The 16,135-nt window shown below is 41.4% G+C and overlaps 1 pseudogene; it reads left to right on the forward strand.

The window, feature by feature from the left end:
- The window catches only part of LOC125893510 (uncharacterized), a 43,126-nt pseudogene extending 27,208 nt beyond the window's left edge, over positions 1 to 15,918 (forward strand).
- Positions 15,919 to 16,135: the final 217 nt, after the last annotated feature.

Genomic DNA, 16,135 nt, shown 5'->3' on the forward strand with positions numbered 1-16,135 from the left:
TTAGGGTTATAAAACAAACAAAAAATAAACAAATACTTAGTTAATTTAAAAAAAATCATAGTTTCAGTTAAAATACCTACATATGGAACATAAGTGATGTAAATTTATGTACTTTGCATAGTTACGTTAAGTCTGTTAAGTCATGTTAATACGTTGACTTTTCCTTTCACACAGGACATGAACAGCAGTTGTACTGTATGTTTTCCTATGAAAAGTAATGAACCCAAATTCATACATAGCCCACATAATCATGAGCCAGTAATTTGTGCATAACCCACCTATTTTGGAAGGCAGCAATCACATGACAAATCATTAAAATATTATATAATATTCACCAAATTCTTAGCCTATTTATGTAACTTTAAAAAAGTAAAAAATAGTAAAATCAGATAAATGTTCCCTTGGATGTAGGATGTAGGCTCACAGCAGTGGCTCCTAACCTTTAGACTTAAACTTTGACTTTTGACTTTTCTAACATTGCTCACTGAACTGACAACCACTGATTCAGTGACATAATGAATGGATATTTCATATTATATTCAGTGCATAAAAATAACAGTACAGAACAACTGAAAAACTGTATAGCTACCCCCAGTGTGAACACAGTAACTGCAGGAGGATTGTGTAAAGCAAACAATTAAGACGATTTTTGAGCAGATTGTTTGCAGTGGATATTTTACGAGATGAGTTTTCCTGATATTTTTAAATAACTTTTTATAGGACTCTCTGTCTGTTTGATGTACATACTGTATATATAGTATTTTAAAAATTATACTTACTTAGTAGGCTTCTTTTTTAAAAAAAAAAAAAAAGTAGTATTTTCTTCTCCCTGACAAATGGCAATTGCTATGTTAGCTCTTTGGTTATTTTAACGCCATACCTTTCTAAAAGTGGTTTCATACTTGTGTGTCAGCTCTGTGGAAACCCCACATCGTAGCCTACACGTGGCCTACACCATTGTTAGCATTTCTACTTGTTTGGTGGTGTGTCTGTGTGACTCTGCAGTTACACCTCCAAAACACTAGTCGGTGAAGGGGTTTTTGTTGAGTTGATTCAAACACATATTAAACATGGATTAATAGCAACATTATTAATTACAAGTACACAAACTGGCTTCACCATAACTTTCAACATTCACAGACAAAGCACTTGTCTTTTGCTGGACACATTTTCCCCACAAATACAACATGCTAATGTTATTAGCACAAGCCTATGGCATTTTACATTGTATAAATCAGCCTAGCAGCTAGTGAAGATTTCCTCTACTCATATGAAGCCAGGAACAACATCAATATTTAATATAGGTAACGTTACAAATTCTGCTCAACAACTCAAAACCCAGCAAGCAGTAGTCAACGTATTGGCTATATTTAGCTCCGATTTAGTCTAGCTACATGTAACCCAAATCTAGCCGATTTAATTTTGAAATTGATTAAATGTAATTTTCGCCATTGCAGATGGCGTGCGGTATGATATTCAATCACGTATGGAGAGTCAACAGTAATTAAAATATGTTTATCTCCATTTTTTGGACATGGTCTCTACATAGCCGTATCATTGATGACGTCTACACTTTGGCTATGGTTAGACGTCTACCAAATTTTCAGTGATAGCTCAAATTCAGCTGTGATTTAGCCTAGATGTCAGGTCTTCATGTAGACGGCTATTAGACATTTTTTACACCAAAAAATGCTTGCTGGGAAGGTTCACAGACAAAAGAACTGTCTTATACTAAACATGTTTTTCAAACAAATACAACATACTAATGTTATTAGCACAAGCCTATGGCACTTTGCATTGTATAAATTATCTTAGCAACTAGCGGAGATTTCCCCTACTTATGTGAAGCCGGGATAAATAACACACAAGACTTAAAATGCTATTTTGTGAAGACTTTGTTGTCTTCACAATTTATTGTTTCTTATTTTTAAAATAAAGGTAAATAAAAGCTTTGTTTCCACTGAGGGAAATGTATTTCAGCTTACAAAAATAGACAGGAGCTCTGCGTCGCCACGACATGTAGTTGCATTTCTGGGGACGTGCACGTCAGGCTACGGCGTAGGTTACAGCATAGGCTTCATCAACGCAGAGACTATGGCATCGATTCAGTACAGAAGTATAAATCCTGCTTATTACAGGACGAGACTGAGTGAAGGCTCTGTGAATATAGCTTGTGTTCAAGTCTTCACTGTGCTCCATGAGATTTAAAAAAAAAAAAAAATGTACATCTTGACTATAATCTAAACTTTAAAAACAACAATTTCTTTTTTTCTCAGAAATGCATGAAATTTTGAGATATAGGCCCAATGTATAGTTTTCTTACATCCCTTAAAATCAAGCAGGCCTCACGACCCCACCCCACCCCCTGGAAGCTTTGGCAACCCCTTGTGGGGGTCGGAACCCCCAGGTTGGGAACCAGTGCTCTACTTGATATTTTTTTACTTTACGACTGATGTTTAGGCACTCTTTTATCTCAAATGGCTTAACAAATCATGCCTAAAGCTGCCATAAGTGGGGGAAAAAATCAACCCAGGGGAGTATGCCCCCCTAGGTTTGGGCTGAGCCCCAATGTTTACAACATCTTGCTCCTCCCTTGTGGAAAGCCTGACGTGTAGTAATTGTGATTAAGTGCTCAGCCTTTATGTCTGCACACACAATGTTGTTTCCCTCCTGTTGCTTCAACATGATCACAGAACATCCACCTAAATCCAACACGTTTATTTTGAGAAAGATGAGGGGTCATGCCAGTCATCAGGAAGAGAAATCGGCAATTCTACAAGGTTTGACTCGTCTTTGTGAGGGAGAAAGGGAGGTTAAGCTGTACGTAGCTTTTGTCCTCTCCTTTCTGGTTCAGCTTTGATGGTGAGGAGGTAAAAAAGAGTAGCTTTTAAGCTACCAACAGGGGACTGAGAAAAATCTATGGTGGGTCAGCTTGTCAGAGGTAACCTATTGGGATTTCAGATGCGCAGCAGTAGAGAAAAGCCCCCCTGAGAGAAGAAAAGACGACCAGCGACACACTCACGAGGCTCTCATGAAACACAGTGTCTCACTCATTGTTAGAATGATCAGGACTGCTGCGGCTGCTCACCAGGTAGCCCACATGAAGAGAGGGAGGTAAGAGCAAACACAAGACAGCATATCCAAGTCAGTAGAGAGAGGAAATAATATATAGCATTTTATTTAACAGGACATGTTTCGTCTCATAAATACGATGAAAGGGGCTGGCAGTTCCAGGCTGAAATGAGTTTTCGGACGTCTCTCTGTAATGAAATTTATATAATGCTGTTATACACTGTGTGCCGATTTTATTTCTTCAGGGGCAGGAAGACATGACTTTTATTGTTTGTTACATTGATTCAGGTGTGTCTGCATACTTAATCAGACTGTTCAGAGCACTCGCAGCATTTTACAGAAACTTGACTTTTGGACCATAATTATCTCATTTGCATTCATTTACGGCCTATGAAAATAGGCAGATTGAATCCATTGCAATTTGCTTCACTCGGCTCATCTTGTGCAGGATGGGCAGCAAACCTACACCCAATCAGAATTTAAATTAGCTCCTTTACCCAAATGTTATCAAAATTTGGGGAGCATAAAAAAGGATTTTATTTGCTGGGGGATTTGTCAAGGACAATCAAAAAAGTAATTTACTTTGTATTTGCTGACCATATATATGTTTTGGTTTAATTTGCTTGAATAGCAAAATAAAATGCTCCTATCTGTAGTTTTAATACTCAAGGATGGATATTAAGTGGCATATTCCTATCTTTGTGGAATTACTTGTAGAAATAAAGCTGTATTTCATATCTGTTTTCATTCAAGTGACTGCCCTGCAGGTTTTGATTGCCTTTATTTGCACATCATAATCTACAGCATTGTATTTGTGCTATTTTAATCCCTGTAACAGGGACTGAGGCCCTGAACAGCCAGGGATTATAGACACTTACTTCTCCAAGTCTCTGCTGCATCAGCTTCTCCAACTTGCTAGTACTTGTTTTAATAGAAAAAAAACCCAAACAATTGCCCAGTAACTATAGCTATACTGAGACAGTGCTTCGGAACATGTACGTGTTTAAGATTACATAGGTGACGGTAACTTCTGCTGTAGCCTATAAGTCTGCAGCACATTGTGGTGATGATACATTGATCATTTATAGAAGTGAGTCACTCCTGTGTTTCCAGCATGACCTTTTGTTGCACAGGTTTGGAGTTGCCAGGATACATTGTTCTACTGTGGTTAAAAAAAAAGAGAACAACAAGATGAACTGAATTAGAAGTCGTCATATCCTCCTTCCCACATATGCAAAGAAACAGACTGATTCACAAATCACTGGTTGCAGAGTTTACCACTGAATTAGAATCGATGTGTGGCGGTAGCTGATGACGGCGGATGCTGCGTGTGTTCCTTTGTGATCATTCTGTGTCTCATCTCTGAATTTTGCAGGTCTGTGAACACACCACAGGCAGAACTCTTCATGAGTTGTTGTTTTTTGTTGTTGTTAGTTGAGTGAAAGGCTCATTTATACTCCTTTTATGTATGATGTCCATTTCAATCGTCATAGTTTCATGAATCCTCTATGATGGCACAGATACAGCCAACAGACAGCACAAAGGGGCAGTGTCAAAAGTTACGGAGGTAGCGTTGGAGATGGTTGTGGTCTGTGCGGCCATTAAATACATCCCAACATGTGGACAGAGAATTATTTTCACTATATCACCAATTTGTTCTGTTACGTCATTATTTAAACATCTTTATGTCCTCCAACAGTCATAGCTTGCTTGAACTGCATTACACTGCCTCCATGATCTCCAAGGGCACCTGCTCTGTTTTGTTTGTATCCATAAGCTTTAAGTAAACATACACAAATACAGAGGAAATAAACACAGAGCATGGATAGAAAGGTCCTTTGTCCATTGCTGAATCTAATGTTGAGCGCAAATGAGCCTTAAGTCGCAGGATGGAGAATTAATCAGTCGATCAGTTTGTGGTCAAATCGATGAGAGCTGATCAGATCAATGAAAGATTCGAGGAGCAGCTGCTGAAGAGGTGAGTGAAAGCATGGGAACACAGCAGTTTTATCTAAAGTTGGTTGGAAAAACAATGGACAGCATTTTGCTTTCACTGGGATGGTGTTCTGCTGCTCTGTCTGTGCTCAGAGTATGATGTGCTGCGGCATGTGGAGCTCTGAATAACTGAACGGTATATATATTCGAACAGAGCTCAGAATGAATGGTCCAGCTCCAAGTATATAATAATAAATCAGTATGTGTCAGCAAATGTTGATATCGTCACAAAATAATGAATGTGTGGAAAACCCATAGATCTATAATAATTAATAAATACCGGATGCCAAGTTGGCTCGTGTTTAGTTGTATGGAGTTACGGGCCTGGCGCATATGCCAAAAAAAGTTTTTTAGCTTTTAGGTTACCTCCATAGTATGTGGCCCATTGAATATGTACAGTAGTGTTTCGCCCATGGATCAAAAATTCATAATAGAAAGATTCATAATTGACCTTGTTTGCAGTTCGAGGTGTCCTGTCAACAGTATTAGAGATATTTTGGGCCGCAGAACAGTGAGTGGCCAATGGGAAAAATTGGCTTCATGGCTGAGCTATGATCCTGTGGACCTGGGAACACTCTGAGATGGCACACTGTCTAAACTATTACTATAGAGCAGTAATATCTGTTGTAGGTGCCCACTGATTTCTTATGCTTTGGTGGACAGGCAGTTAAAGGTGCTCAGTTCATTTCAGGACAGTGGGGAGTCATTACTGTTCACCTGTGACTGAAACCTCAACTATATTGAGGCTAAAACAGATTGTGTGTAGACTCTGGGATATTTTGAGGCAAATAAAGAGCAGAGGTAGACACTGAAATAAATTACAGTTGGGCTGATTTGAGATCTCAACTAAAACAAAAGCCAGTCAGATGAAATAGGTGCACAAAAGCTTATTAAGAATTTAGCATGTGGAGGTCAGACTGGGACATACATGGTTGACAAGGCCACCCTGTCTCACAAATACATGGCTGAGTTTGTTCAGATTCATCACATTCAACAACTGGACTGATGCTGTGCAAACCACAGGTCCTGACCCAGCGGCAATGTCCAGAGCTGAAAAATGAAGGAAAACATGGAGGTGCCACAAACTGCAGGTCCTCAGATGGCCACTTGAGGCTGGCTTGAGCCATGTTAAAATGCCCAACCTTACAACAGCAATAAACAAAAAACGGTTTTGGTTCCTACAGCTAATGTCACTGTTCATCACAGCTGTGCATGTAACTCACCTGCTGAAATGTTATTGAAGCTTAAAGTTTTGCATAATTAGGGGCGACAGGGACGATGTTGATTAGGTAACGTAACCATGGCATAACCCAAGATTCACAGTGTTTAGCCGTAGCTGTGACTATTTCAATGTGTTTTCAGTTTATGAAAGTTAATTATAACATTCTGGGTGCCTATAAGTCTTGTTCACTGTTTGGTTGAGCTAAAAAAAACTTCTAAGGTGCCAAGTGTTTTGTTTTGTTTGTCTGATAAGCACATTATGTTTTAATGTTTTTTAGCCTGTTGTTTTGCTAACAAAAACTAGCATTAGCATTATCACAGTTAACCATAGCTATAAATGCACCAAGCTTATTAAGCTAGCAGTTAGTGCTAGAATTCACTCCACCCTCTCCTCCAGATATGGTCAATTCTGGCTAAAAAATCCAAGATAGCGACAGCCAAAATGCCAAACTTGAGGCTTCCAAATCCAGTCAACAATGGGGCTTCAACCACTATTTAATACAGTCTATGTCAGACTGGCCATCCGGAGTACTGGGGGATTTCCTTGTTGCCTGCCAGCTGATTGGCTCGCAGTGTCAGGCCAGTGTTCAAAATGGTAAATGAAATATGTAAATCAAAGCGAAACCAGCTGGAGCTGTAATCATGCTGTTGATTGCTCACACATATGGATCAACACAATGTTCAGTCAATGCATGTGGCCAAGCAGTGCGGAGAAAAAACGAACAGCACAGGTCAAAGAGAGAAGGAGAGTAAGAGAAAAGGTTGAGAGCATTAAAGGGAGAAAAGCCCTGGAGGAAACGGCAGAAAAATTAGAGATATGTTTAAAAGTGAGGGACATGCCAGCAGGGTTGCCCTCAGTATGTCACAATTTCACAACTTTTTTAAAAAAAAACAAAAAACTGATAAATGGCATCTGCTCTTAATCGTGCTGTAGGAAAGTTTATACATGGGAATAATGTTGAAAATAAAGAGCTGAAAGAAAAATTTTCTCAGACAGAAGTGTCTCTAGCTACTTACTCCATTTTGTTTAGACTTGCACTGATTTATCGGCAGTGCTCGGAATCGGGCTGGTTTTCACGTGATCGGCCATGACCTGCGACCGGCCGGTCAGTCTAAAATATGCCGATTTAAAACGCCGGTCAATTCCCGGCGCGCCCCGCATGATTGATATCATGCAACATCAGCAGCGCACTCACATGTGCAACTCATGGGCAATGTGAGGAAATGAAACATGGGCGGCTTCTCACCTTAATCATTCAGGCACACACATCAAAAGAGAGAAGGAGAAAGTTGTTGATTGTCCATGTTAAACTGAACTGCGGAGCTCTCACTGCTTGCACTGTGCCGCTTGAAACTGATGAGGCACGTGTCCGTGTGCCGAAGATGCATGTGTGCGCGTGCTTACTGGTGGGCACGTCCCTAAGACCTGTGTGAATTTTCCACAGAAGATATTTTTACTTTTTTGTCTATTCAAGAAATTACCCACAAATGCTATACACCAAGAATTATATTTTATTTATCGATGGTTTTATTTATATATGCCTTTTTTACTTATTTATTTAGTACTGTACCTGAAGTTATAGTTGAGCAAAAAGGAAAATGTTTCTTAACAGGTTAAGAAACATGTCACTGTTTTTGTTTGTTTGTTTGAGATGATTATTGAAAAGCTCGTTGTATCTTGGTTAAAATGTTCTAATAAAGCAAAGATAGAAAATATTGCAATATCTTGTGTGCTATAAAGTGGTTTGAAAAAAATGAAATCCAAATCCAGCCATCCAAACACTCTGCAAATCGGAAATCAGTATCGGCCCAAAAAATTGTAATCGATGCATGTCTAATTTTGTTATTATTAGACCTCAAGTGTGCAGTAGGACCAGACCCTGAGACAGTCAAGAAATACAGGCAGAAGCAGCTGATACCTTTAAAAATGAGACATACTGTTTTTTTATTGGATGGGTACAACACTGGGAAAGGTAAAGGTCTAAATTTGAAGCTGAGTGCCGAAGCAGGAAATTATGTGATGTTTCTGTGGCAACCTGAAAAGTAAAGGGCAACACACACAAGCAGCACATGACTGGTGTCAGAACACTTTCACCCATTGTTTTCTGTTAGCCCAAACACTGTCTGTGACTTGACAAGTATCATTGCAGGTTGATGCAATTCTATGGCACTTTGATCTCATTCACTCCCCGGATCAGCACATTCCAGCTTCTGCACAACTTCTTCTGTCTATGTGATACCTTATTTACCAGTTTATGCCTTAATCAGAGAGCTGAAAGCCAAGAGATGACAGGGAATTAAACTTCTAGGCCGCAGGAGTTGCCTCATCTTTAACATACCTTAAAATGGCCATCAAATACATAGAGAGAGATTTAAAGTGAGATTCAGCTCAATTTTTGTCTGTCCAGACCACAAATTTACTGTTCTGCTTCACCCTCATCACTCTCATAGTCAGAGGTGGGTATTAACGCATTACAAATAACGCACCTGAGTAAATAAAGTTTTTAAGCAAGGATCATTTTCCATTAGGGCTGCACGATATTGGAAAAAACTGACATTGCGATTATTTATATATTTTTTTTGCAATATATATTACGATATTAAAAAAATACAAGAATTTTCACCAGATGACTTAAACTTAGAAAATTAAAAAATAGTGGCGGGGCTTTTACTCACCACAACTGCAGAGGCTACCAGCTTCATTTGAAACAGACTACATTATAAACGGGCCTTTATTTATTAATCCCTCCGCTCCCGTTGGCTTGATAAAGTTAATGCATCGCGCCGTCATTTCAAACTCAACACTTCCTGACTTTGTTTCAAATTAAAAGCCCCTTATAACCTCGGCTGAGAGAATCCCTCCATTTTCTAAATAGTCTTTTATTTATCTTTAAATAGTCTTTTATTGTAGGAACTTGTTGTGGAGGATTCAGTGGCTTGTATGTTTGCGTACGGTACTTCAAATGGAGCTTCTGCCGTCTGCCGGCGCTTTTTAGGTGACTACAACAACATTTGGGCTGGCACATGAACAGACACAGTGACTCAAATAATAGTAAAAGTAATAAAAATAGGACAAGAATAAAACAATGACATCACACACGTGAAAGACGACCGGGGATGGTATGTACCATCATGTAGTGTGTCATGTCTGTTGGCCAAGTCACGCCACGATTTTATGACTCCACAATCACCACATAGTGACTTTCAGAACAGACAGAAAGGTCGTGTAGTGTGTACCAGGCATAAATCCTCCTTTACCATTTCCCCGTCGTGCATGTCGCTCATTTTCAGTGTGTGACTGCAGTGTGTGCATGAGAGGGGGAGGGGCTGATGAGTGCTCAGAGAGAGAGAGGCGAGCTTTCTTCAGAGCTGCTTTTCTGAAGCAAAACAAAAGTTTACATGTTCTAAAAAAAGAGAAAACATTGCATGTCCTGCGATGTGACTATCACACATGCGCACATTGGGATGTTCAAACGATATATTGTGCAGCCTTACTTTCCATGTTCCTTTTTTTAAAACTGTACTTTTACTCTTTAAATGAGTATATTTTTGAGCCATTAATCAACTTTTTTCTTCGCTACATTTGCCATTTATACATTTATTACAATGAGTTTGCTCTCAATGCGATCAAGTGAAGGGGGAGAGCATGTGAGAAGCGCCTTCGATGCAAACCAGGCGGCCCGCCTGGCCTAAGTTGACCACCTGCCTGGACTAAAGCATCATGGACTTTTGAAAAATCTATCTTAAAGATGTTTTTTCAAACAATAGTAGCCAGCCGGTCATATAACACCCTGCCAATGTTAACTGCACACACAACACAGAGCCGCCAGCCTTTGACCTAATGACAGTCGCAGCTGGAGTTCAACCCAAGTCAGCAAGGTAAGCTTGTTAGTATTAAGGTTAATGTTAGCTGTTAGCCAAGGTCAGACTGTTTGATGTTTGGTAACATTACAGTTAATGAGTTAGCCACTGACGTTTACAGTGAGCGAGCTGACGTTACTGTTATGTAAACTATTAGCTATTGTAACTATTAACTATTAACTCACTCAGTCCCCATGACAACGGCATCTTCTCCAGTAGCCCCCCTATTTTATTTCACATTTACATTATATCACTCATGAATACACTCCAAATCTGCATCATATTTCACATGTATATGAGATCAAATGCTACGTTTTACATGTAAAAATATTTAATTTAACTATGCTGCCTTGTTAACATTACAATCAAAATTACACTGGCCTCCATAAATTAGGCACTTGTCTGCTGGCCTGCACCACGCCCCATCAAAAGCTACTTGCCACCTGGCCTAACAACTTTTCTAGTTGCTGTGGGTGAAAATGAGTTAGCTAGCTAACATTAGCTATGTTCATTTTCCCTGTGCAACATTTATCTTTGATGTTATGATAATGAGGAGAGGGATGGAGAGGGAGAGAAAGTGGGAGATTTTTCATATGTTAGTTGTAAAGGCTGTCTTTACTTGTTTGCTGCTCATCAAAATAAGTGCTGTTTTTTATTATTTTGCCCTGGCCTGCATGAAAAATAACTTGTACTTTGAGTAATTTATTAACTAGTTACTTTTTTACATTTACTTGAGTAGGTTATTCAAAAGGTAATTGTATCTTTTACTTAGGTCTTTTTTTGGTGCAATGACAGATTTCATTGCAGCCTTAAGTCCCACAGCAGATGAAGAGTCAGTAAGTGCTTAAGGTTAGTAGATTTGTTGTTAAGTTTTGACTTCTCACAGTTAACATGACAGTAACGTTAGCTCACTTACTGGAAATGCAAGCATTGGCGGCTGACCCATGAGTGTTAACTGTAAAGTTACCGTTAAAATCACACAGTCCATCAACTGACTTGGGTTGAATTCCCTGTTATGTTTATTAGCATTGTAACCTTAGCAGGGTATTTTTCTTGACTGTGGGCTACTGTAGTGTAATAAAACATATTAAAAATACATTTTTGACAAATCCACAATGCTTGAGGCCAGGCAGGGATCAACTTAGGCCAGGTAGGCTGCCTGTTTTGCAAAAGAGATGCTCCTCGCGTGCTCTCCCTCCACACACGATCACATTTAGAGTGGACTCGTTGTAATGAAGGTATAAATGAAGTTTTATAACTAAATTCGGGAACAAGACCACGCCTTGAACATATCCCATTTCCGTTCAATTAGTATTTAAGCACACTTCATCTGTTTCCTACTCCTTTGACTCAGTTTCCACGCGACTTCTGCACCAAACAATTAAAAAAAAAAAAAAAACTAAAGCCCTCTCCATCTCCTACCATCCAACCATACCAGTAACGGCAGTTGCACTCAGCAGTCCATATTCCCCGTCACTCACCTCTCTCATCCACTGACAGCTCCAACTAGGCCTGTGGCGATGTGCGATAACTCGGTTAATTGCACGGTAAATTTAAAGGGAGACGGTAACTTCTACAGCTGCGATTAATTGCCATACTCCTGCGTGTTTGTTTTCCTCGTCTCTCTCTCCAAAGAGACTAGACGACAAGAGCGTTCACTGCCATGCATCGTCTGGCAGCCAGGTGAGTTGGTTCATTAGCGTAATGAACGGAGGGAAAGCTCTTGTCATGGAGTGTCTTTGTCTCTGTGGGGGAGGCGGGGCTATGGGCTACACACACACACACACACACACACACACACAGTGCGATCTTCGTGAGGGCGAGACAGACATGGAACTTGTTCCAAACCAAATGCCACGGCCCCTGTGTGGAAGTATTTTGGATTTTTCTAAAACCATCTCAACAAAAAGAGCATGCGACCAACTTAACTGCACACCTGAGAGTGAGAGACCGACAGTTTTTTTTTTTTTTATTAGGTCTTTATTTATTTATTTTGGTATTTTTACGTGTTATTTCGGATATTTAAATGTTCTTTTTTTGCAATTGTTAAAGGGCCAGTGTGTAAAATGGGTTGAAAACAGTGACATGTGGCGTTTAGGTTCTAGATTGCAGCGCTCACTCACTCGCCTGTGCTCACCCCTCCCGTCGGCAAAGTTACGGTGGCCTCCGAGGATAACAAAAGTGGATTCACTGCACACAGGGCTGAATTGCTTCTTATTTTATTAATCAGTCTAAAAAACAATGCATTTCGCCCATGGCTTCATTGGGTTTGTTACACAGTCCACAGCACAGGTGATTTGAAATAGGCTGCAGCTGTACTGAATCCAATCAGCAGGGTACACAGGAGTAACGTTACTGCTATCCTATTGTCTGTTATGCCTTTGACATAAGACTAAAATTATTAAGCGTTTTACAGTAATTGTTCTACCTGGAGATGATGTAACGTTACGAACTCTCCTCCTCACTCCCTACTTGTCGAGTCCGACACGTAACGCTATTATACTATGTGCTGACAAATAGTAACATTTATTTTAGTAGTTTACCTGTCCAGCGACATTGACCTGTCACCAACGTTTATTCTCTGCCGCTGCTTGTCCCGTTTTCTTTGCCCCTCTTTGCGTCTTGTGTCTTCGTCTTCGTCTGACAGTTCGGGCTCATTCTCTCCTGTGTGGAGTGTGGTCCATTCGCAAACTTTATAACTAAAAAAACTTTTCACTACTCTATGGACGAACTACTAACAGTGTTAGTAGTTCGTCGATACAAATACAAAAGGGTGTAAAATTAACTTTTTACCTCATCTGCCATTGGCTAGTGACCTCCAAAAATTTACCAGCCAAACATATTTTTCACCAGCCACATAAAAAAATCGTGCCTTGTTTGAATAAAAATAATTACCTTACCTTCCAACTGTAGGAAAATCCAACCCTGTCCTCTGTGTTTCTTTGGTGTGCTTACGGCAGAGGCTGCAGCTCATTGTGTTGGTGTGCATGTCGTAGGTCAGTCATGACAGCGGCTGGCCAGCCTCGTCTAGTTTCCTTTTTTTTTTTTTTTTGGTTAAAGATATTTTTTGGGCCATTTTACCTTTAATGGACAGGACAGGTAAGCGTGAAGGGGGGGAGAGAGAGAGAGAGAGAGAGGAAGACATGCAGCACAGGCTGGATTCGAACCCAGGCCACTGCGGCAACAGCCTTGTACATGGGGCGCCTGCTCTACCACTAAGCCACCGACGCCCCACCATTTTTCAATAAAATGCTGTGACATTTGTACTCTGTTTAACTGTCTGTTCTTGTCCAAGTCCAACATGTTCATCTTCGTTTTTCCTCTTTTCTGGCAGTGGCTTCACGGCAGAAATGTGTCAGAAGTTACCATAGAATGTCCAGGGTTCCAGAAACTGACGTCATGCATTCCCAGCACACATACAATAAGCCGCGAGGGTCAAAATAGTCTGACACAGCTGGCAGAAATGGTCGAAGCCAGAGGCGGTCCTGGCTAGTTTTATGCCCTGGACAAACCATCCCTCGGCGCCCACCCCCCCAACGCCCCACTGCTCCCCACCCCCCACGGTACGATACCAGTGAAAGTATCACGGTTCTGAGTAGTATCATGATACCACGGCAAAAGTGAGGCAGATGTGCCTTTTGTCATTTATAAAAAGATAAATGACTTTTCTATAATACATCAATGATATTTCAATGGAATAAATTACTTATTGACTTGTTCATACTTCAAAAACAGCATCAATAAGTGATTAACATAGGGGGGATCAAAATAAAATAAATAAATAAAATAAAAATCAACCAGCCACCCTCCTCCACCCCCTTAATGGGGAACCCTGGATGCAGAACTCTATTGCAGAGTTTTTGCAGCTCGCCTCTCTCTTACCTATGACCTGTGCGGTGCGCCTTCCCATCTGTCCATAGCATGCACCCTCACCGTCCCATTGCCTCACTCCCCAGCCCCAAGGAAGTGCAATCCCGCCGTCTTCTGCTGCCCCTCCACCATCAATTACCCCCAAACCAGCAAACCCACAGCCAACCACCACCCTTGGTCTCCTTCCCAAGGGCGTTGACAAAAGAGGAAGACCGGTCCTCTATCAGGGTGGGAGGATGGTGTGTAACAATTTCAACGACCTCGGATGCAATGCGTCCAGCTGCTGTTTCCTCCACACTTGCTCCTTCTGTGGCAGAGCCCATGCTAGATCCACCTGTCCCCACAGCCCCACTCAGCACAGCTTGTGTAAGTACCTCAACACACCCATCAACATAAACACCCTAGACAATGTTTTACAGATTCACCCAGACCAACAATTCGTCCACTTTCTCATTCAAGGCTTTACACACGGTTTTCACCCAGGTTTACAGGTCATGCCAGATTCCTCTTACACATGCCACAAGTTACAGTCAGCCATTTCAGAGCCCGACACAGTCTTTAAACTCCTAGAGAAGGAAGTCAAAGAGAAATTCATGATCGGCCCATTTCCCAGTCCACCATTCCCCATATTCAGGATCAGTCCTATTGACGTAGCCACTAGGAAATATTCCGGAATATTCCACTGTCCCAAGCATTAATAGCCTCATTCCCAGCCCGTACTTCTCCATGCAGTACGCCACAATCGATCACGCCATCTCCCTCATCCGTCTCGCAGGCCAAGGAGCCTGGCTGACAAAAGCCGATATCACAAGCGCTTTCAAAGTCCTCCCCATCCAACCAGACTACTGGCACCTCTTTGGCATCCTATGGAAGGGTGCCTACTACTGCCGTAAGTCTGTCTTTCAGGTGCAAGAGCAGCCCCAAAATATTCAACTCCTTATCCGAAGCACTCTGCTGGATCCTAGTAAACATCTTCAAACTTCCGTACGTCATCCACTTCCTCAACGACTTTCTCACAGTCACGCCACCCACTTCACCCCCCTCTCTTGGTCTCAACACCCTCACTTCCGCGTTCCATGAACTCGGAGTTACCCTCTATTCAGAAAAAACAGAAGGCCCCTGCACATCTCTGGAGTTTCTCAGTATCATCCTTGACTCCATCTCATTCCAAGCATCAATGCCCACTGAGAAAATCCACCAGATTTCTCTTCTCATTGCAAATTTCCTTCTGGCACACAGGTGTACCAGACGTCAACTTCTTTCACTGCTAGGCCACTTCAACTACGGCATTCGTATCATCCCCCAAGGCCGTTCCTTCTTGTCTCACTTACTCTCCATCAGTACTTCCGTTCTATCACTGCATAACCACATCACTCTGGACGAAGCATGCAAGATGGAGCTGAAATTGTGGCATCAGTTCCTGTCCACATGGAACAGCATCTCCTTATTTTACAAAGACCGCATCACCAAGGCCAAAGACATCCAGCTCTTCACAGACGCAGCCCCGTCTATCAGCTTTGGTGGCTTCTATGGTGGCAAGTGGTTTTCAGCCAATGGCCACCAGAATTTGCATCCCTAACCCTTCCTCCGCCATCTCTGAAATGTACCCAGTGGTCATCGCAGCCATTCTTTGGGGGCACGAATGGTCAAATAAGACCGTCGCCATCTACTCCAACAACACCACAGTCGTAGACATCATTAACAAAGGACGGTTGCACTGCCTACACATCATGCAGTTCATGCGGAGGCTCACCCTGGTCTCAGCCCAGCACTAGTTTTAAAAATTCCATTGCTGACTCACTTTCTCATCTCTCGTTTCAGAGATTCAGACAGTTGGCGCCATCCTCAGACCCTCATCCAGCTCCAGTTCCACTGTTTTCAGCCACCATCTTCAACTGACTTCGCAGCAAGCAGACATGGTCATCATCTCCCAAGACGCTGTCCTAAAAAGCATTGCTCCCCGCACTCTCTCCTCCTATCTCACCGGCTGGAATTGTTTTAAAGTTTTCCACGCCTCCCTTAGCCTTCCATTCCCTTCATTCGACGTCCTTACCCTCTCCAACTTCAGTATGTATGCCCATTCCATCCTCAAGATCAAATCCTCCTCCATACAAGT

The sequence above is a fragment of the Epinephelus fuscoguttatus genome, linkage group LG8 (genome assembly GCF_011397635.1).
Source record: "Epinephelus fuscoguttatus linkage group LG8, E.fuscoguttatus.final_Chr_v1".
In the NCBI taxonomy this organism is placed as follows: Eukaryota; Metazoa; Chordata; class Actinopteri; order Perciformes; family Serranidae; genus Epinephelus; species Epinephelus fuscoguttatus.